The sequence below is a fragment of the Myotis yumanensis genome, unplaced genomic scaffold, assembly GCF_028538775.1.
Source record: "Myotis yumanensis isolate MYYU_CA2020_CCGP unplaced genomic scaffold, mMyoYum1.0.hap1 SCAF_8, whole genome shotgun sequence".
Lineage (NCBI taxonomy): Eukaryota > Metazoa > Chordata > Mammalia > Chiroptera > Vespertilionidae > Myotis > Myotis yumanensis.
The window spans coordinates 71,945,667-71,969,213 of record NW_027223759.1 but is presented as its reverse complement, the minus strand read 5'-3'; positions in this window follow the sequence as shown (position 1 = coordinate 71,969,213).

Below are 23,547 nucleotides of genomic sequence, written 5' to 3'. Positions count from 1 at the left end.
ACTAGATTTGCAGTTAGTGGAATGAAAATAGGTGAAGCCATGAGAGTGGATGAGCTCTCCCCAGGGACCTCCTCATAGTGCCACACAAAGAGCTCAGTAGGGACTCTTAAATAACAAAAGCCAAAGAGCGGTCCAGTGAGGAAGATAAACACAGAGCCCAGGAAAGACAGCTCACTGAAGTGCTGGGAAGCCAAGACCATAAGGAGGCCAAGAGACAATGGTTTCTACTAAAAAGAGTATTCATATCATCGAATGTTTAACAGTGCAAGTGAAATAGACTGAAAAGGGTCCACCTGCTTTGTAACAAGAAGGTTATGAAAGACTCTAGCAAGTTCAGTTTTCAGCAAGTAGTAGAGACGGAAGCCAGGTTGCAATTCAGATGTGAATGGCAGGTGTGAAAAAGCAGATGGCAGATATAAACATGTCATAGAAGTTTGGATGGAAAGGGAAGGCATTAAGACAGGAGCAGGAAGAAGTATTATCAGAAGGCTTTGAAAATCAGAAAGCATCATTAATGGGAGGGAATATGTACACAAAGAATTCAAGACACAGAGGTACCAAGACCTGTATTCAATTATTGGTTTTCTTTTCTTTTCTTGTGTTAATTTTTTAAAATTTCATCTACTGCTCTTAAGAAGTAATGATCATCGCAAACTATTCATTATGAGATTCAAAGCCACCTTTGTGGAAACCCTTCTATCATTATCTCAGCTCTCCACAAAAGAACACTCAAATAATTTGGAAGAGGTAAAAGATTTAAGAAACCAAACAGCAACAAAATAAAACTATGTGACCCCTGCATATACTATATTACATAGAACATTGCCAAAGTTTTGGTGGTTTTAATCAGCACTGAATGACCACAGCTGATGCTTAGAAAGTCAGATTTTAATTAAAATCTTATGGAATTTTGAAAATTTTTATTTATTTTGCCATTTTATCCTTAACTAAATTCCACTCTAGTCAAGCACAGTAGAGGCTTAAGTCGCATTGTGGAATGCATATAGCCCATGCAATTCATTATGAAGCAGTTTCTCACTGAGAGCTTACAAGTGTCAGAATTTATGAACATCCAAGCCCAGATGATTTGATTTTTTCTCTGGGGCATGTTTGCTAATGCACAAATGCTATTCATTAATGTGCTAAGAGGTGTTCACTAAAGCTGAGCTGTGGAATTACCTTAACTTCAGCAGAAAAGTCATCACTCTTCTCAGGCGAAGAATGCTGATGAGCCAAAGTTCTCCAAAGAATTGTGATGGTATAGAACAGCCCCAATAAATTAAACACATTTTACTGCTTCTGCTAATGTGCACGGGAAAAATTAAATCTATATTTTTTCCATTAATCTGTTTGGAAGGTTTCATCTCTAATGGAACTGGTGGGGAAATTCAAGAGTGAGAGTGCAGAATGGTTACCTTTTCAATTCCTGTTATTTGTTTCTGCCACGAAGAAAGATGAAGTATCCAATCCAAACTCTTTGGCAGTATGGACACTGATTTCATCATGTGGTTCAGTGCTCAGGAAATAAGCATTTCTTACTTTGTTAGAAGATAAAATACACTTCTTATGTAAGAGGAGCCCAGAAGCTGTCAGCATAGGGCTGATGTAGCAGGTCCATGTCATTGACACCCCGGCTCTTCCTTGAATCCTTCCTGCTCTGCCTTCCGGAGAATGTTGTCTCATGACCCATGGCTTAAAACAGCTGCTTGTGCTCCAGCCATCGGATTCATATTCCAAGCAGCTGGAAGTGTTGGGTAGGCAGCTGGAAAGATATGAGCTGGGAAAAGCAGCTGGGGCATGGAGGGGATATGTGTGAGACATGACAAACTGAAAATAGATTATTCAGATCCCTATGTGAGCAGGAAAGATTCAGAGCCCCTCCAGGAGGTATCTAACCCGTGGTAGACACCCGGGTGAAGGAGCCTTATCGCTTAAACATACTTTCTTTGAGACACGAGGGAGGGGTGACTTGCTTCTTGCCTGGGGGTGTTCCCATCTACGGGTGTAAATCCTCTAAACTCCCAAATATCTGGGCACTCGGTTAGGTCTCGGCCAGCTGGGCTACACTCTCAGGACACTTGGCTTGGTTTCCAACGGCTGAGTTGCCTGCTCAGGTTCTATCTGAGTGTATTTCTTCCCTACAGACAAATCCTCGCCTGCTTTTGCTGTTATTTGTTATCTCTTGTTTGAATTCATTCCTACAAGCGAGACAAGAACTGGGGGTGCAGAGTACTCTCTCTGGCCAGAGGTTCTCTCTCTCCAGAGGCCCCCTTGACCACCGCTGACAGAGGAGAAAAAGACAGAAGAGGAGTGTTTGTTCTCCCTTTTAATTTTACAGTTCATTGAAAAAAATGGGCTCAAATCATAACACATTGCTAATAAACTCACACAAAGTAAAGACCACCTTGTGACCATCAGCCAGACTGAGATATGGACATTGTCAGCACTCTAGCAGGCCCCTCAGGCCCCTTCCCATCCTTATTCCCCTCAGAAATCACCACTTTTCTGTAGTTTAACGCCCTAGGTTAATTGTGCTTGCTTTTGAAATTTATATAAACGAAAACATAGAGCATGATTCTTTGCACCTACTTGGTTTTCCTCAATATAATGTTGGTGAGATGTAGTTGTTGCTGCTTCTAGCAGCGGTTTGCTTCTCATTATCGTACAGCATCACATTGTAAGAATATACCTCAATATATCCATCATTTCTTTCATTGACTAACAATGGGTGGTTGTTACAATCAGTGCTGTTTATAAAGATTCTTTCATGTGTCTTTTTATGAATATTCGCATGCATTTCTGTTGGGGACATTCTTAGGAGTGGAAAGGATAGCTTATCACTTGTGTTCAGGATCAGCTTTAGATGATTTCGCTGAGTAGTTTCAAAGATGTTGTATCAAATACATCGCTTCCACCCGTGTATGGGAATTTCAGTTGTTTCACCGCCTCAGCGACACTCTTTAATGTTTAGCCATTCTGACCGGTATTGCCTTCAGATTTTAATTTTTAGTTCTCTGATGTTACTTATTTAATAGTCATTTGAATATCTTCTTTTGAAAAGTATCTGTTAAAGTTTTGGTCAATTTTTAATAGTCTATAGTTTTCAGTCTGTACAAGTTTCTATCGGTGTGTAAAAGTTCTGGAAAAATACTGGATATGAGTTCATTGTGTCCTGTATGCACTGAAACTATCCTCTCCCACTCTGAGGCTTGCATTTTCATTCTCTCAATGTTTTCTCTTATGAATATCAATTCTTAGTTGTAGTCGTTTATTTCGTTAATATTTTACAATATAGTTAGTACTTTTTGTGTGCTATTTAAGACATGTTTGTTTTCTCCAAAAAAAAAAACAACCCCGATGTTATCCAGTTTCCACCTAGCCAGTTAGTTTACCATTTATATGTAATTGTAACCGATCTGAACCTGATTTTTATCATGGGGTAAAGAAGGGGTTCACTTCCTTTTCCAATATGAAAATTCTAATGTAATCCTTGGTCCTGTATTCCTACACAGTGCAGTGTTATAAAGTCAGTGACTTGGTTACAAAGCAAATAAGAGTATCTGTGTGGATCTGGATTGTTTCTCAGCTTTTTTTTCTTCCCCGTTTCTTTGGTCAGCTAGTTTTTTCATGTACCAATATCACACTGCTGTAATTATACTCACTGTTGGGAACTTAGTCCAAGTTTCTCCTTTATCCTCTGCTCAGTGCTGTTATTGATAACAGTCATTTCAGGATACATATTGACTTCTGGTAGCATAAGTGCACCAGCTTTGTTCCTCTTTAAGTTTTCTTGGTCATTGTTAGCTTTTTACATGCCATAGATGTTTTAAAATGAACCTGTCAGTTTCAATTGACTGCATCGTATTTACAGATAAATCTGTGGTACATTAACATCTTTACAATTTGATCCTTCCCATCGGTGGACACAAAATTTTCTTCATGAATTTGCGCTTTCTTTATTTTACCTGTTATGGAAAACTACTGAATTTTATTTCTTGTGATATAAATGATTTAAAATTAAATTTCCTGTGTGTGACTGATATACAGCACTACAATTACTTCTATTTTTAACAAAGTTTCTAATGACCCTTCCATACCCTCATACTAATTTACTGGGATTTTTATATGCACTATTATGATATTTTAACTAATTATAGTTTTATATATCCTGTTCCAATTATTATTTGTTTTATGTTCTGTTCTAATTACTATTTAATTTTTTTTCTTATTGTACCAATCTAGTATTTCAAATTCAAGGTGAATAAAAGTGTTGATAGCAGGTGTCCTTGGCTTTTTCCCTATTTCAGAGAAAAGTTTTTGATATCTCACCTTTAAGTCTGAGTTTTTGCTGTTGATGTTTCATAGGTACTGTTAAACAGATTTAAATTTTTATTTTGCCCAGCTGAGATGGCTCAGTGGTTGAGCATCGACCCATGAACCAGGAGATTGTGGTTTGATTCCTGATCCTGGCACATGCCTGGGTTTTGGGCTCGGTTGATTCCTAGTGCAGGAGGCAGCCGATTAATGATTCTCTCTCATCATTGCTGCCTCTCTCTCTCTCTCCTTCTCTCTTCCTCTATGAATCAATAGAAACATATTTTTAAAAAAATATTTTAACTTTAATTTGATAACAGTAATTATGACTGGGTATTTAAATTTATTTTAAAATATTCTCTACATATTAATATAATCACATGATTTTTCTACTTTAAGAGGTTATTGTGATAAATTGCACAGTTTAATTTCTACTATTACACAGATCTAAATTATCTCAAATTAAGTTGACATTTTTGTAAGTTTTTAACTTACTTCTGGTTTGCCCTGCTTTTAATGTGTAGCCTTTCAGTAGTCCCCACAGAGAGCTTAGGGTGTTTAATAGGGTTCCCTTTTTCTATGTAGCTCCTGGATTCCATTTTTAACTTCCTTCACATCATCCTATCTAATAATAGACAAACATGGTAATTAACTGTACCTCTGCTACGCTTCCCATAGGCTAATCAGCAGGATATGCAAATTAACTGCCAACAAAGATGGCGGCCGGCAGCCACGCAACTGAAGCGAACATGAGGCTCCCTTGCTCCAGTGATGGAGGAAGCCAAGGTTCCCTGCCTGACACAGCCCAGCTCTGAGCTCTGGAAGCAATAATGTTTCAATTATAGAAGCTAAACAAACCCAGATACCTGCTTTCAGCCAGCCATGGCCTCAGAGCTGGAGCTGGCTCTCAGCTCCAGTGACAGCTATAGAAGGTAAATAAATCCCAGAATAAAAAAAAAAAAAAGAAGCTGGGAGCTTCAGTTGCCCGCCAGCCTGAAAACGGCCCTCAGCCCCTCACCCAGACTGGCCAGGCACCACAGTGGGGACCCCCACCCTGAAGGGGGTGTGACCAGCTGCAAACAGCCATCAGCCCCTCATCCAGGCTGGCCAGGCACCCAAGTGGGACCCCCACCCTGATCCGGGACACCATTCAGGGCAAACCAGCCGGCCCCCACCCATGCACCAGGCCTCTATCCTATATAGTAAAAGGGTAATATGCAAACTGACCCTAACAGCAGAAAGACTGGTAATGACTGGTCACTATGACACACACTGACCACCAGGGGGCAGATTCTCAATGCAGGAGCTGCCCTCTGGTGGTCAATGCGCTCCCACATGGGGGAGCTCTGCTCAGCCACAAGCCAGGCTGATGGCTGCCAGTACAGCAGTGGTGGTGGGAGCCTCTCCTGCCTCCTCAGTAACGCTAAGGATGTCTGACTGCAGCTTAGGTCTGCTCCCTGCTGGCAAGTGGACATCCCCTGATGGCTGCCGGGCTGCCAGAGGGATGTCTGATTGCCATCTTAGGCCCAATCCCCTGGGGAGCAGACCTAAGCCAGCAAGTGGTAACCCCCAAGGGGTCCCAGACTGCGAGAGGGCACAGGCAGGGCTGAGGGGCCCCCTACCTTCGAGTGCACAAATTTTTGTGCACTGGGCCTCTAGTCTATAATAATAAAAGCATAATATGCAAATCGACCAAATGACCAAACAGCAAAATGACCGTCTGGATGACCATACTATGACACGCACTGGCACCAGGCCAGCCAAGGCGGGTCTGATGTGATTGGTTAAGGGGCCCCGCCATCGCTCCAAGATCGCCCCACAGAGGGAGGCCCAGGCCACCCTATGCATAGTGATTGATTGTGGAGCCCCAGCTGGGTGGGTGGGGCCTCCCTCTGCTGGGCAATTGATCCCCATTGATTGCCCCAAAGAGGGAGGCCCAGGCCAGCCAAGCTAATGTACCCTACCCCTATTGCCTGCAGAGGGAGGTGACCAGTGGCGGGGTGGGGGGAAGATGGCAAGCAGTGGCAGTGGTGGGCATGGGGCCAGCTGCCAGCAGCGGGGGGAAGGAAATCCCCGATAGACCCTGATAGCCAGACAGGCCTCAGGACCCTACCTGAGAGGTCCTGGATTGCACGGCTGAGGGACCCCCCCTACACACACATGAATTTCGTGCACCGGGCCTCTAGTAATAAAGAAAAAGCTATTCTATTTCAGCAATTTTCCAAAGAAAATTCACCAAGTGTTGGACTCCTTTTCTCTTCCTCCCTTCTCACCAACATCTTTGCTCTTCATTTCTTGGCTTCCATGGGAGACATGATTTTTAATTTTTAGTACAAAAAATGCTATGAGGTTGGCAAAAGCTCTGCTTTCTTTGCTTCCACCTGGGCTCTTATCTTTAACACTATGTCCAAGAAGCACCAAATGCCATTCACTAGAGAGGAAGTCGCTGACAAAGTATTGGCTCACTCTTCTATGCTGCTTCTCTCTGAGTTCTTGGTTCTCTAGTTGTAGTTGCCATCAAACTTTTGTTTTAAAATTCTGGTTTATCTAACTGCTACAGATAGAAAAACTGCTCTGATACTACAACTCCATTGCAACCAAAGACCTCCCTGACGCACTGAGTCTTATTTACCCTCTCAACATCTTGGTCTACTTTTCAAGATTTCCCATTACTTCTCACATATCGTCATCCCCTTGTTCTAACAATTCTTTATTTTTAAAAAGTAAAGTTGCCCCTTTGGGCAGACATATCCATTTTATTAATATTTTAAAATTTAGAGTAATTATATATAACAAAAGATTTATCATTTTAACATTCTTAATTGCCCAGTTCTGGGACACTAAGTACATCTACATTGTTGTGCAGCCATTATGATCAGACATCCATCTCCAGAACTTTTTCAACTTTCTGAAATGATACTCTGCACCCATTAAAAATTAATTTCCAATCCCTCTCCTCCATCCCTGTCAACCATCAATTTACTTTCTGTCTCTATGAATTTGACTACTCTAGGTCCCTGGAATAAGTGGAATAAAAAATATCTGCCCTTTTGTGACTGACTTATTTCACTTAATATAATGTCTTCAAGGTAATCTATGTCTGATGTATTTCCTAGGATATTTCTACCCTGATCCATTAGGTTTCTGAAACCATACCATAAATTACATGCTGGATACCTAAATAATTTAATTAACTAGCATTCGTTATCAACAAAAAACTACTTTTGCATTTGTAAATATACCTCACTAATATTTCATGTGATGATGTGAAGATTGATCTAAAGATTCTGTCATATAATGACTGTTATTAGTATAATCAAATCATTGAGTATATTATGACCAAAACCAATAGGCAAACCAAATTCTAGATTTCTTTTTATATTCTTGCTATTGACCTGTTCTCTAGCAGTTTTCTCTGCCTCCTCATTTGAAGTTACAGTCTCAAGAAACTTAAATGAAGGGATAACTGAGCATCCGAATTAAGCATACAGGTATTTGCAACAATGCAGCTAACCATGTTTGCTGTTGATAGGGTAAGTGGCCAATCTTGCTGATAATTGGATACATGCAAACACAATTAGGCAATTATGAATACAGTAATGTGTACAATACACTTTTCTAGACACATAAAATTATATTCACAAGTAATAGTATTATATGCAAACCTACACTCTTTTTGGAAATAGAATTGAACTTAGAAAAGAATATAATCTACTGATCTTAGGATAAATATTCTAAGAATAAAGAAATTACAGGTTATTAGGCAACATTTTTAAAAAATATACTTTATTGATTTTTTACAGAGAGGAAGGGAGAGGGATAGAGAGTTAGAAACATTGATGAGAGAGAAACATTGATCAGCTGCCTCCTGCACAGCCCCTACTGGGGATGGGCCGACAACCAAGATACATGCCCTTGACCAGAATCGAACCTGGGACCCTTCAGTCAGCAGGCCGACAGTCTATCCACTGAGCCAAACTGGTTAGGACGATTATTAGGCAACATTTAAATGTTAGATGAGGCTGATTGGACAGACAGGTAGATGATTTAGATAGATATAGATGTCAGTGTATATTTGCCCTGCACAGGGAGATCAACAATGCCATAATTATAGTGAAATGAATGCTATAGAATCATGGATTTTATTTTTGTATTGTTTTATCTCATTATAGGAATCAGGATCTGGCAAACCCCCCTCCCTCCCCACACACACACATACACACACAACAAATTATATCCTAAGCAGCAACTCAGTGGTCTCTCTCTCCAAAATAAATTGACTTTCAAAAAAATGTATCTTTATTGTTGGAAGTATTATATATGTCACTTTTTTATCCCCCATTGACCACCCCCCACCCTGCCCCCATGCCCTTCCAGGCCTTCACCACACTATTGTCTGTGTCCATGGGCTATGCATATATGCATATAAGTTCTTTGGTTATTCTATCCCCACTCACCCACCTACCCATGCCTTCCCTCTGAGATTCGTCAGTCTGTCCCATGCTTCTCACTCTCTGAATCTATTTTATTCATCAGTTTATTTTGTTCATTAGATTCCATATATGAGGGAGATCATGTGATATTTGTCTGTCTTTGCTGGCTTATTTCACTTAGCTTAGCGTAATACTCTCCAGGTCCCTCCTTATTGTCTCAAAGGGTAAAATATCTTTCTTTTTCATTGCTGCATAGTAGTCCATGGTATACATGTACCACATCTTGCCCTAGTTGGTTTGGCCTGTGGACTGAAGGGTCTCAGGTTTGATTTCGGTCAAAGGTACATGCCCGGGTTGTGGGCTCAATCCCCAGTAAGGAGCGTGCAGGAGACAACTAATCAATGATTCTCTCTCATCATTGATGTTTCTATCTCTCTCTCTCCCTCTCCCTTCCTCTCTGAAATCAATAAAAATATTTTTTTTAATATTAATAATAATAATAAATGTACCACATCTTTTTTAGGGTTGAAAACTCATTCAAGGCAAAGTAGCAAGAACTGAATGGTAGATTAATGCATTTTCCAGAAGAGTAACATTTTTAAGAATCGAGATTATAATTTTTAAAAAATACAGTTGATCTTTGGAGAATAGTAGCTTCTCACTTTAAAGGTATCACTCTCTAACTCTCAATTAGTTTTCTTAAACATTATGTTTGTTTTGAATTTGTGAGTTTTATAGACCACAAACATTGTTCAACATTATTTTGAGCTTGTGCCACTATCACTTAATAGTTACAAGGTTTTAAAAAGCAATTTCCTTTCATGAACTACTATTTTCTTCATCTACAAAACATGAATAATGCTGTCTAACATTCAAAGAATTTTAAAGGGTTAGAAGCAACATATATAAAGTCTAGCACAAAGCCAGGTTATAATTATTACTTTGTAAGTGGTAGCTATTATTCCTATCATTCTTTATTTCAAGTAAATTTTTTTCTTCTTATTTTCCCTCTATTTTAATTTTTCACATAAAAAGAAAGTGTGGCTCAACTCATTTCCTGCCTGCTTTCTCTTCCCCAATAGTGTCTTTCTCATGTAATATAGTAGAAGGAAGCAATAAAATAACTGTGTTAGACACACTTCTAAGATGGCTCTCAATGATTTCTACCTTCTGATATTCGCTTACCAGGGTATCCCTCTCCTCTTGAAGACAGGCAGGACCTAGTGACTGGCTTGTAATGCATTGAATATGTAAAAAATATGACATGTCATTTTCTGGATTAGGTTACAAAGGACTGTTGAATTGATCTTGGCCTACTCTTTCCTTCCTTTCGCCTTGCTCATTCTGATGAAATCAGCAGCCGATTGAGAGCTCCTCTATGGAATATCCCAAATGGCAAAGAACTGTGGGAAGCTTCTGACCAACAGTTTATGAGAAACAGAGGCCCTAGTCTAGCAAACTGAGAATCTAAGCCCTGCCAGCAAGCACTTGACTGAGCTTGGAAATGAACTCCAAGCTTGACTCCAGGTTGTAAGAGATGCAGAACCAGAGATCCTGAACCAAATTCTCATTAAAAACAAATAACCAAACAAACAACAACAACAAACAAAACTGCGAGATAAAAATGTTATTAATTGTTTGGGAAAACCACTAATTTTGGGACTGATTTTTTTTTGTACAGAAATAGAAAATTAATGCTAATTTATTCACAACACTTTTATTTCCCAAAGAGTTCTATTTGTAATGCTCCTTCTCCAGGGTATTTAAAAATACATTAGTTTCTGTGGTTAAAGACAAGTCTTCTTATTTACAAATGACTTCTTACAGTTCTTTCCTCTCTACCACCATAGCCCAGAAAGAATAATCAAACAGTAATTTTCTTCAGGACAGATGCCAAATGAGAAATACTTGAGTAGAAATCTAAAATTCTGAATTTTAATAAATGAATTACATAATAGCCAGAGAACAATTTTGAGCATCTATTTTTTTTCAAAGCAGCCCAAGAAATACAAATAGAATAAAATATTGTTCTGCTCCCAAGAAGATTACAACCTAGATAGAAACATAAGACCTACATAGATTTAAAGCTTATTAATACTCCAAGGTAATATATGACAAATGGGTTGCACAGATAGTAAGTAATCCTTCTACAATAAGAAAAGTATAATATGCTAATTAGACCAGATATCCTTCTGGACGACCTTCCGAATGAAGCTGGGGCTGTGAGGGAGGCCCAGGTCCTAGGTGCCTGCCGGCGGTCCTGGATGCCAGAGAGAAGCCAGTGCCAGCAACTAGGAGAAGGAAGGCCTACTCTTTCATAAATTTTGTGCATCGAGCCTCTAGTGTATAATAAAACCCTAATGTGCAAATCGACCGGACTGCAGAACGGCTGGTTGCTATGCTGAGCACTGACCAGCAGGGGACAGACACTCAATGCAGGAGCTGCCTCCTGGTATGCAGTGCACTCCCACAGAGGGAACACCACTCAGCCAGAAGCTGGGCTCATGGCTGGCAAGCACAGTGGCAATAGCGGGAGCCTCTCCCACCTTTGCTGCAGGGGCCAGTAAAGAGCGAAGGATTCTGGACTGTGAGAGGGATGTCTGACTGCTGGCTTAGGCCTGATGCCCCCAGGGATTGGACCTAAGCCGGCAGGTGAACATCCCCCAAGGGGTCTCAGACTGTGAGAGGGCACAGGCTGGCCTGAGGGACCTCCTCCCCCAGTGCACAATTTTCATGCACCGGGCCTCCAATCTAAAAATAAAGATAAAAAAGTAGCTCTCCAGGGGGAGGCGGAGCATGCACTAGTATTTTTAAATGATTAGAATTAGAAATTAGACCAATTTCCAGTTTTTTATCAATACTAGTGACCCATTCCTTGAAGGTTTATTTCATTATTATTATCTTCATTAGCCTGGATAGCATTTCACTTTACTTATGAATCTAGGTAATGGTACAAAAAGTTAAATAGTTCCTCCAAGGCTAGAGGCAGTATCAAAATTAAAACAAAGGTTGTAAAGTGAATAAAGAGAATACAGCCAACCAATTAATTTTTAATTAGCAAAAAAAGAAATAAAATGATCAAAATATAAACACAATGTCAAAATTTTTTTTCTAAATAATTTTATTTTAGTTTTCAATACATTTATTTTGTATTGTGTTTCTATTTTAAACCCCTAGAAAATTAATGGACTGTCTGGTTAAATGGGTATCTTTATTTAGTGGTATTGATGAGATGTTCCTAGTAAACTATTTTTTAACAATTAAAAAGGCATTGATGCTCTGAGAGAAAAGAATACTGAAACAAGTGTAAAAAGGCAAGAAGGGTGGGTATGATGTTACAGAAATAATGGAGTAATCACATTTTAAGCTCAAAGAAGTGATTAATAAAGACAAATTCAATGGAGAGATCAAATATGATAAAGATAAGAAATGCCCATTGGATTTTGAAATATATATATATATATCATTGATTTCAGAGAGGAAGGGAGAGGAAGAGAGAGATAGAAACATCAATGATGAGAGAGAATCATTGATCGGATGCCTCTTGTACACCCCACATTGGGGATCGAGCCCACAACCCGGGTATGTGCCCTGACTAGGAGTCGAACTGTGATCTCCTGGTTCTTAGGTCGATGCTCAACCTCTGAGCTGGATTTTGAAATTTGAAGACTCTTAATGAGAGATAAATTTAGTATAGTCATGGGGCAAAAGCTGGAACTCAATGGATTACAGAATAGATATCTGGTAAGGTGATAATGAGACTAGACTACTCTTTTGACAAGTTTAGATGAAGAGCATAGGAGGGATTTGGTTATTGCAGGAGGATTTAGGCTGAGGGAAGGACACCTTTATACTATGTTTACAAATTGGAGAGAGAAAGAGATCTAAAGCAAAATAAGAAGTGGAGCCATGTGCTCTAGGTAGAGAAGGGTGGATTGCCTTTGAATAGGAAGGGGACAAGGATGAGAATGGAGAAAAGTATTGCAAAGAGAAAAAATGTAGGCAAATATGTGGGTGTCTGCAAAGAACCTTGTATTTGAGAAAGATGGTAACTGATAACTTCAATTTTCTCTCTGCTCATATAAAGAGGGTGAAGAAGTAGAGGATAAGAATGGAAAAGAACCGTGATGAAGAAACATTAGAGAAGACGCCAAAGACAAATAAAGGGCCTGAGTGTGGCCTGAAAGACATACAGTTACAGTGATATCAACCAGCTTTGTACAGTTTCTTCCATCAATACTGAGCATCATTAATATTTTACTGAATCTTGAACAAGTCATCCTATTAATGTTCGCAATTGTTTTGTTCCAATAGCTATATGTGGCATTCAGATTTTTTGCCTGGAAAAGTTTGCTAACCATTGGTCTGGAGAGAACTCTGGAAATTCAAAGTCAGAAAATTAAATGCATATTGGAAAATAAACAACTATTCTTAGTTATAGTTATACTTCTTCCATCATGTAAAATTAATTGGCTGTTTTTATCCTTTGTGGTATGTGCATAAAATGATGTAGATACAAAAATCATTGGCAAGTCCTAAAATGCAGGTCTTATATGGATTTATTGAATAGTCATTTCTCTTTTGAGTTGGGTGGAATGGGTGTGGTCTCATATATGCCTTATGTAAGACTAGTCTTTGTCAGTCATGAAAACATTCACTGACCCTTATTTTTTTTGTCTTTCAGCCTCTTTCTCATATTCATGTTACTTTCGGTGGTGTAACAGACACACATTAAAAGTTAGAGACTTGGAAGAAAAATATGTGGCATTTGAAACCTAGAAATATCCTCCAGATACATTTTAGTTTATGTTGAACATCAGATACATAATTTTAAATGAAGCAAGAAATGTCCATATTATTTAAAGGCAAAGCAAATTGTATGGATATAACTGGGGGTACAAAACATACTAGCAAACTAATTTTAAAACATTTTCTTCCCCCAATCGACAAGTGAAGTCAGAGGCATTTCTTATAGATCAAGGCGATATGTGCAGGAGAAACATCTTGGACCCAGAGTTAGAAAGTGGGATGGAGGTTCAGATCTGATCCTTACTAAGTTGTTGATTTGGGTTAAGTTTTGTAAACTCTCTGAGTCAGGATGTCCTAATTGTGAAATGGAGATAAGGTCTGTTGTCCAGGAAGACAGTGAGGAAAATAAAACAATAATGACACATTTGCAAAGTGTGTGGTACAATATAGAGCACTTTAAGACTATGTTGTGTGTGTTTTTTATTTGAGGCACCCTGAAAGAAAATTCAATTTATAATCCTTTTAATCATTTTGTTTTCATACATTTCTGCAAGTGTAGAGGCATTTGGTTCCAGGTCATAAAAAATTCAATATAGATAGATCAAGCCTAAATTCATGTGAAGCATAATATTTTGATTTTCCATTATATAAAACACAGAAGATAAAAAATAAATCGTAGATCTATAGACCTATCACTTAAGACAATGTGCCTTTTTTTTTTTCAATCTTCCTTCCCATTTGTTATATTTTGGATATACATACCAACTTCTTTTTTTAAATCTACAAGTAAAATATTTTATGTGTTACTGAAGCCTTCATTGTCATAAGTTTAAATGGCTCCATTATGTGGACTTATCTTTATTATTGAGCATTTAGTGTATTTTCAGTTTTTTACTATTATGTATATTTACATAAAATGTTGGTGCGTTTAGCATTTTTAATCCCCATGGGACTGATTCCTTAGGGTTGTATTACTAGAAAAGTTTACATGTTGTTTTCTTTTAACCTCAAACCTTTAATTTAATTTATTTTTTTCAAAGATACAGTAGTGTCTCCTTAAAAAAAATAATAAATTGAAAGGGATAAGTATACTTCAGTAGACTACATTAATTCCCAGAAATTTTTATTCTTCATAAGAGTTCAGACTGTACCTTTCACCTTTGAAATCCTCCTGATTATGCAACATAGAATTTCAAACAGAGTTGGCACCTAGTATTTGTAGAATGAATTGTTTATCAGTTTAAAAAGCTAGTTAATTCTCCAAGCTGGGGATGCTGTCTCTTCCAATGGCTGTGTAGAGAAATGGTGCCATACAGTGTCTATAATTTTTGTCATTTGAGGGAGATCATTTCAAGGCTAGTTGGGCAAATGGTAATGTAAGCAGGGCACATTCAGAAATTAAATAAACAGATGGGCTTTTATTGCCGGAAATAATTTGTTCTTGGAGGGAACATCTAACACTGGTGACTGTCACACTCTGACAGCAGAGTGACATTTGGGATGGGAGTCAGAACTGACCTGGCACATTTCTGAGGGATAGCATCTCTGAAGCAAATGGGTAGCTATTATTTATTAACAGAGACATTTAGTAAATTATTTATCCCCAATCACATTTACTTAGTTACATTATTCATTCCTGAATGTGTTCTCTTTTTATAAGCAATGAGAACAGGAATTCTCATTGCTGCTAAAACTGATCTTACGTTATAGACAGTTCTGTTATCATTTCAAATAACTGCAATTAGGAGAAGGTCATTGCCGTGGGACCCGTGGGCCGGAGTACAAATCTGATGTGATATCTTAACACTTACTTAAGAACGGCCTGCGATCCTCAGCATTCTAGATAAGTGATGGAATAGTATTTATATTTATTTCTATTGTGAACAATTTGAGGAAAGGAACTATTTCTCATGTATCTTCCAAAGCCCAGTGCTAATGTCAAACAGATTTTCCATACTGCTTGCTGGTGGGTGGGTGGATGTATGGATAGCAGGAACAATAATTCCCCCTATCGCTAGTTATTGCCAAATTTGTTCTATTTTTATTTAGTGCCTGAGCGTCCTTGCATTCTAAAATCTTACTAACAAATGAATCATCCTTTCATTTCCTTTTCCATTAACTCATAGCTGTCTTGAATGTCTGCCATGTGCTCAGCACTGCAGATGGGCTCAACATAGCAACACTGAAAAAGTTCAATTGCTGCTCTAAGATTCTAAGCTAATAGAGCCATGTTATATGGCATTGCAGTCTTACAGAGTGCTCACAAAGTACTTCTGATGAATGCCTAATCTGAATGGGGAAAGTGGGGGAGGCATGGACAAAGCCAGATAGCAAGATAGAGAAAGGCTTTGGAAAGTAAGCATAAACTAATCAATGATTTATTTAAATAAAGATTGTTTAGGGTGTCAGCTGCATGTCATGCACCATCTATAAACCTAGAAGCAGTGATGAACAAGAAAGACACAGTTACTAGCCTTGCAGGCTTCATCATTTAAAGAGAAAAATATGCCCTCTGGTTGAACTAAAAGATTGGTTCAAGTAAGTCAGGCAAGGAGTGAAAAACTTCAGGGGATAAAACTCAAAATAAATGGACAACTGATTGATATAATTGATAATGCAGAGATCAATTTTTCCAATATTTCAACAAAACCTAACTGACCTGAAATAAATCAGTCTTGGAAAAAGTCGATTGAGCATTTGAACCTCACATTTTCTCAACACTGTCTTTTTAACCACTTATGAAGTGACTGTAAACTTTATTTTGCAGATGCGGAAAATTAAATAAAAAAATAAAAGAAATTTTACCAAAATCACACAGCAAGTAGATGGTTAAGTAGGGATTCAAAATGAGACTGCAAGTTCTGGTCTTCATAGACCACTTGCATTTTTATTTTTTGAATATGTTTTTATTGATTTTTGGAGAGAGAGGAAGGGAGAGGGACAGAGAGATAGAAACATCATTAATCAGCTGCCTCCTGCACGCCCTCTACTGGGGATCAAGCCTGAAACCCAAGCATCTGCCTTGATGTGGATTCAAACCATGATCTCTTGGTTCCTATGTCGACGTTCAACCACTGAGCCCACACTTGCCAGGCGTTTTTTAAAAAACATATTTTTATTGATTTCAGAGAGGAAGGAAGAGGGAGAGAGAGATAGAAACATCAATGATAAGAGAGAATCATTGATTGGCTGCCTTCTACACACCCCCTATTGGGGATTAAGCCCGCAACCCAGGCATGTGCCCTTGACCGGAATTGAACTCGGGACCCTTCATTCTGCATGCCGATGCTCCATACACTGAGCCAAACCAGCCAGGGCCTTGCCAGACATTTTTAATAAACCTCTTCAACCAAAAGGAAAAGAAAGAGGAGGTGTTGAAACTGTTGTCCTGAGTAGGATCTTGCATTTCACTATTTGATTACAAAACAAAAATGCAATAAAATAAAGCAGTGAAAGTGAGAATTCCACCAAATATATAGTTGAATACATTTGTAGCTTTAAGAAAGTGTTGATTGCTTCTTTTAATATTAATGCTCAACCAGATTTTCTTAGCGAAATCTTCTCAGTTCCCTATTAAACATCCCTGTCCTCAGCATAGCTCATTACACACCCTGTGCTCACTGTAATTTATAGATGCTCTTAGTTCCAGGAGGCGAGTGACCTCTGTCAATTCTCTGTACAGAGAAGACATAGGTTACTAAGATCTTCAAATCAGGGAAGTAAAATTCTCTCAGGTTTTATATGAAAAAATGACAGATTATATATTTGTTTATTAAAGTTAAAATAGTTTGAATAACATAAATGCTACCAACATATTGCCTATAACACCACATTCAGTGCCCAGAGTAAAACTGAAATAAAAAGAAATAAAGCACATTTGAACATTATGAAGAAATATCTCTGCCGGTTTATGCTAGGAGAAAGTCAATAAAAGTTCAAACCATAATGTGCTACTAAATCTCAATTACTCTTTGTGGTACCATTAAAACTATTATGCAGCTTCATTTATTTGGGAAAACATATTGATGGCTCCTCTGTTCTTGGTTCTGATACTTACCTAGTGGAGTAGATGTAGAATAGAAGACTGTAGAATATCAACTATTTCAGGGTTTTTGTTTAAGGCATTTTCCCTTCATTAAATTCATAATTTGTCAAGCACATAACAATAATTTATAGCTCAGCCCTTTGAACAATAAAAGATCCAAGCTATGAACAAATCATAGAAGGTCAAACCCAGCATGAATCAAATTAAATAAAATTAAAGGGTAGCTAAAATTTTAAGAACTATATTTTAGGCCAGTTCTTTTTTGCCAGCTTTAAAAAATTAAAAGGAGAACTCTTTTTCTGTTCTTATACTCTGACATTAACTAGTCAGAGTTAGCACAACCTAACTAGTCAGAGTTAGCACAGGCTCCTCAGGTTAAGGGCTCAACCCACAAAACTGCCCCCACTCCAGATGCAAATCTCAAGTCCGGGCCTCCTATACTTCTGATTAACTCGTCATATATATCAGGGGCTCCCAGGACCCCCTCTTAAGATTCAATCATTTGTAAGAATGGCTCACAGAGCTCAGAAAAGCACCTTACTTGAGATTATCCATTTATTTTAAAGTATACAGTTACTAGTAGCAAAAGCCCACTGGAAGAGACACATAGGACAAGGTATGTGGGAAGGCAGGTGATGCCTCCACGCCCTCGCCAGGTGTGCATCCTCTAAGCACCGCCAGGTGTTTGCCAACCCGGAGGCTCTCTAAACTCCCTTGGTTTGAATTTTTATGGAGGTTTGATAAAGCAAGCCATTAGCGATTAACTCAATCCCAGCCACTCTCCCCTTCCCCAAAAATGTCTAACCCTCAAATCAGGTGGTTCTTTCCCATCCTCCAAGTCACTTCATGAGTATCAACTCAGGTGAGGTTGGAAGGGGCTTATTATGAAGAACAAAAGACACTCCTCTAATCCCTATCCCTCAGGAAACTCCAAGGGTCTAAGCAGCCGTGGGCAAACTACGGCCCGCGAGCCGGATCCGGCCCGTTTGAAATGAATAAAACTAAAAAAAAAAAAAAGACCGTACCCTTTTATGTAATGATGTTTACTTTGAATTTATACTAGTTCACACAAACACTCCATCCATGCTTTTGTTCCGGCCCTCCGGTCCAGTTTAAGAACCCATTGTGGCCCTCGAGTCAAAAAGTTTGCCCACCCCTTGTAAGGAGTCCTATGCCAGGAACTAGGGATATAGATCAAATACATATTTCTCTTTTTTTTAATCTAAGTTGTTTGTATTTCTTTTAATATCACTGAGGTGATTTGATAATCATTAAGCACTGGGTATACAGGACTTCTAATAACCAGACAGAACATATAAGTAATATGAGCTTCTTAGTTGTTTCTAAGAGTATGACTCAAAATACCAGTGTCTTGCAATTAATATAAGGTTTTTAAAGTGAAGAAAGAAATTTAAAGGCCAAACAGATAGGCCTAGGGAGAAGGAAAATAAATAAATGGTTAAAAATGTCTTGGTGTAGTGGATATGAATATTTTATATATACAAAGAATGAAATGCGATGGAAATTTAGGTCCTACCTCAGAGAGCTACCCACATGCTACATCAAGTTAAGATATATTGTGTGGGTATTAACTCATATGTTAATATGTATAAACGTGCAGGAGAGAGAAAAAACAGAAATGTGGTCTCAAAACTTTGGAAATGTAAAAATATATTTTAAAAGTAAATAAAAATTGCTACATATATATCCATGTCATTGGAATGATTTCAAAACTGCCTTCATCTATCACACTGAATTATAATTTATTTTTAAAAACCCAGAGAAACAAAAGATAGATTAGGTGTTTTATAACACTCAGATTTTCTCCATTTGAAATCAATTGGAAAGGAAAATTTATTCAGTCAATCTATTGATCTTCCACAATACAACTATTATTGTATTTTAGCTTGTAATTCATTTAAAACTGGTTGTTTTAAATATCATGCAATTCTTAACAAAAAATAAAAAGAAAATAAATACATAAATGAATTTCAGATCCCTAGATAAATAATGGCTATCTCTTTTATCCTCAACTTCTCCAATAATTAATTACTTCAGTAATACATTTTCATTATATTAAAATTAGAAAATTTACATCAGCCAATAATTACTTGGAATATTTATATTTTTATCTAAGAAATAACTATTACTAACATTTGGTAATGTTTCTCAAAGACTTATTTTTATTACATATCTGTATATAGGACCATGTGCCCACCATCCAAAGTCAAATTTTCTCCTGTCACCTCATATTAGGACCCCTTTCTCCCCCCACCCCTCCCTCTGTGTTCATAAGTTTCAGTTTTATATTTCACATATGAGTTAAATCATCTAGTTCTTAGCTTTTTCTGTTTGACTTATTTCACTTTGCATAATGTTCTCAAAGTCCATCCATGTTCTTGTAAATGACGCTATTTCATCCTTTCTTATGGCTGTGTAGTACTCCATTGTGTATATATATACCACATCTTCTTTATCCAGTCCTCTATCATAGGGCACTTTGGCTGTTTCCAACTCTTGGCCACCATGAATAATGCTGCAATGAACATAGGGGTGCATATATCTTTGCATATAAATGATTTTGAGTTTTTCGGGTATATACCTTGTTGGGTCGTATGGTAGCTCTATTTTTAATTTTTTGAGGAATCACTAGTAGTTGTATCAGTCTACATTACCACCAGCAGTGAATGAGGGTTCCCTTTTTTCCACAATCTCTCCAACAGTTGTTGTTGGTTGTCTTGTTGATAATGGCCACTCTGACTGGTGCAAGGTGGTATCTCATTGTAGTTTTAATTTACATTTCTGAAATGCATCTTTTAAAAAATAATACAAAATATATGGGGATACACAAGCATACCTTGTTTTACTTTGCTTTACAGATGTTGTGTTTTTTACAAATTGAAGGCAGAACTCCCCACCAGCAAGAATATTATGACTCACTTTATTGAAATATAAATCTTACTATATTATGTTTGTTTATTTATATAGTCCATTTTTTCATGGAAATACAGAGGTTTAAGGATTATGGATGCTGCAATCCTAATTTTGTTAGCCCTTTACCATACTCTTTTCTCCAAATGACAATCAATACCCACAGCTTTAGGTTTCTGCTATCAACAGATGTATATAAGATAGCTGTGGCTTCAGTTCTTGCTTATGATTTTGATTTCAACTTTCTTTTCTTTTTTTTTCCTTTGGGTTTTACTTTAGTATTTTGAGACACATTTTATGCATTTAAAGATATGTTTGTCAAAATGTATTCAGGATTTCTGGATGTTTAATAGTGCATAATTTTTCAGAGCATCAAATTTGCCATATTGGTAGAATAAGTCTAAATAACAGTTTTAAGGATAACATTTTCAATTATTCCCTCAAATATAATTTTCATTATTTTGTTCATAAATCTGGAAAATACAAATTAACAAGGCTTCTTTTTTGTTATAGGCACTTCTTTTTTTAAAAAAAACATTCTCTAATTGATTTCAGAGAGGAAGGGAGAGAGAGAAACATCCAAGATGAGAGAGAATCAATGATCAGCTGCCTTCTGCATGCCCCACACTGGGGATTGAGCCCACATCCCAGGCATGAAAATATCAAATAGTTAATTTTATTGATATTCTCCTCCACCAATTAAACCAAATATTTCTTCTGACATTTAAAGATAAATCCTATATTGGTGTGCAGCTGTTTTGTCGTTTTCCTAAAACTGAAATAGGTTATATATATATATATATATATATATATATATATATATATATATATATAAATTTTCTTGTAATGACATGCTATTTTTATAGACAAAAATCACAAATAATAAATGTCATAACAACATATTAAAGAAACCTAGTGCTTAAGTGACATTTGATACTAACTGCGAAATTTGTAAGTGAGTTGATCAAAATAATATTGGTTAGCCAGGAAAGTGAGTTTTTAACAGAAAATAAATTTGCCATTACCAACTCTGAATTATTCCTTTGATATAACATGATTTGACATTATAATCATTTAACTTAAGCCCTTTGCATTAATTCTTAATATTTAGTAAGCAAGCCTGTCTTTCTATTTTAGTTTCTCATATACTTTTCTCCAAGGAAAATAAGTTGATCAAGGGAACTATAAATCTTGTCTACTTAGCAGTTATATTTTTTAAAATTAGCATCACGTTATTAAATTAACATTAAGCCTTTCATCCGTTTTTATGAGCTTAGCTGTGTGAGACCATCTGGGAAAGATTGAAAAACTAAAAATGAAACCTGAAATATTGTTAACTCATGGACTCTGGGATACCAGATACATTACCTGCTACTCAAACACTCCTTAAATGATTCCTGTGCATTAGTGATCTAAGCTGTCATTCATTTCTGCTATTATTTATTCAATCATACAACCATCCACCCATTCATCCATCCATCCATCCATCTATCCATCTATCCATTCACTGAATCAGTACTTATTATCTTCTATATATTTAGCTCTCTGCTAGCTGATAGTAATAGAGACAATTATCTCCTACAATTCTTCTTTAGAGAGAAGGCAAATATGTGACACATATAAACACAATCATGTATTACAAGTGCAAAGAGTCACAAAGGAGAGAGTGATCAATTCTACTTATGTGGCCCTGTACTACAGAATATATATATGTACACAAAACAAATCCTTGTGATTCTCAAAATCTTCACTACTTTACACTTTTTCTGACACTAACCCTGTGGCTATAAGATGTTATGAGTTTCCTGGGCATATTTTTAAGATAGAAAAAATATGTAAATAGTAAAAGAATAAAAATGAGGAAAATTTAAAAAATCACACCACAATAACAATCACTTTGAAATGTTTTTTAATTTAATAAGTATATGTTGAATACAACCATATACAATGCATAATTTAGTCCCCAATTTTTTGTGACTAAAATGAATATAACAATAGTTTTTAATTTGGCCCTTTCTATTTTTAAAATATGTGCTAGGTTATTATTTATTAGACTTCAAATTTTTATGTTAAATTTTAAGCTATTGGAAGAAACCATCATTACAAAGCTAAGGCTTTATAGCCTTATACTCCATGATGTCAATTTAGAAAAAATAAATAGTTCATCACATAGTTCAAGAAGAACTTTTTAAAAGTGAATAATACTTACACCAATAATGCACAACTATGTTCAGCAATTGAGTATTCATCTTTAAAATAAATATATGCCCTATAGATCTGTATATCTCTATCCTTATTGTTCTATCAAAAATTACTTATTTTTAAAAACATAAAATAACAATCATATATATACTAAATTTGTGCTCAGTGATTATGGAGTAAAACAAAAAGAAACAAAATTTGACTGAACACATTGGTCATAAGCCAATACAGGCACACTTTGAAGGTATTGTGGGTTTGGTTTCAGTTCACCACAATAAAGCAAGTTGAGTCATAATAATTTTGCAGGTGGAGGGTCTTGGCTTTAATTTGTAAAAACCACATCTGTGAAGCATAGTAAAAGAATAAATATTGTTAATGAATTTCCACAAATTATGGGATCTAAAACTACTCACCTGATATTTATAAGAGTGGCTTACAAAATTTTATCTCGTTACAAAATTGATTGTGTTTGTAAATGTTTAGCCATGGATTAAAATTTTGGATGTTGAGTTACATTGTAATAATACTCATGAAGCATATGATGTCTTCCTACTAGAGTGCAGAAATGGACATATCATTGTTTTAAGTTTTATTCGAATGACTGTCACTTAACAAAGAGTAATATATTGTTTTAAGTTATTTGACTAAACTTACCAACACACATATTATGTAATTCTCAAACTAATTTATTAGTTTAAACAAAAATTATCACATTTAACGTATGCTCAGTAAAAACTCATAAAGTTCAATTATTTAAAATTATTCAGGTTTACTGAACATTTTCTTATATATGTATAGGCATACTCTTAGGTAATGTAAATAACATGTCTTGTTTCATGGAGAACCAAATATAACAACTGTGATAAATTCAAA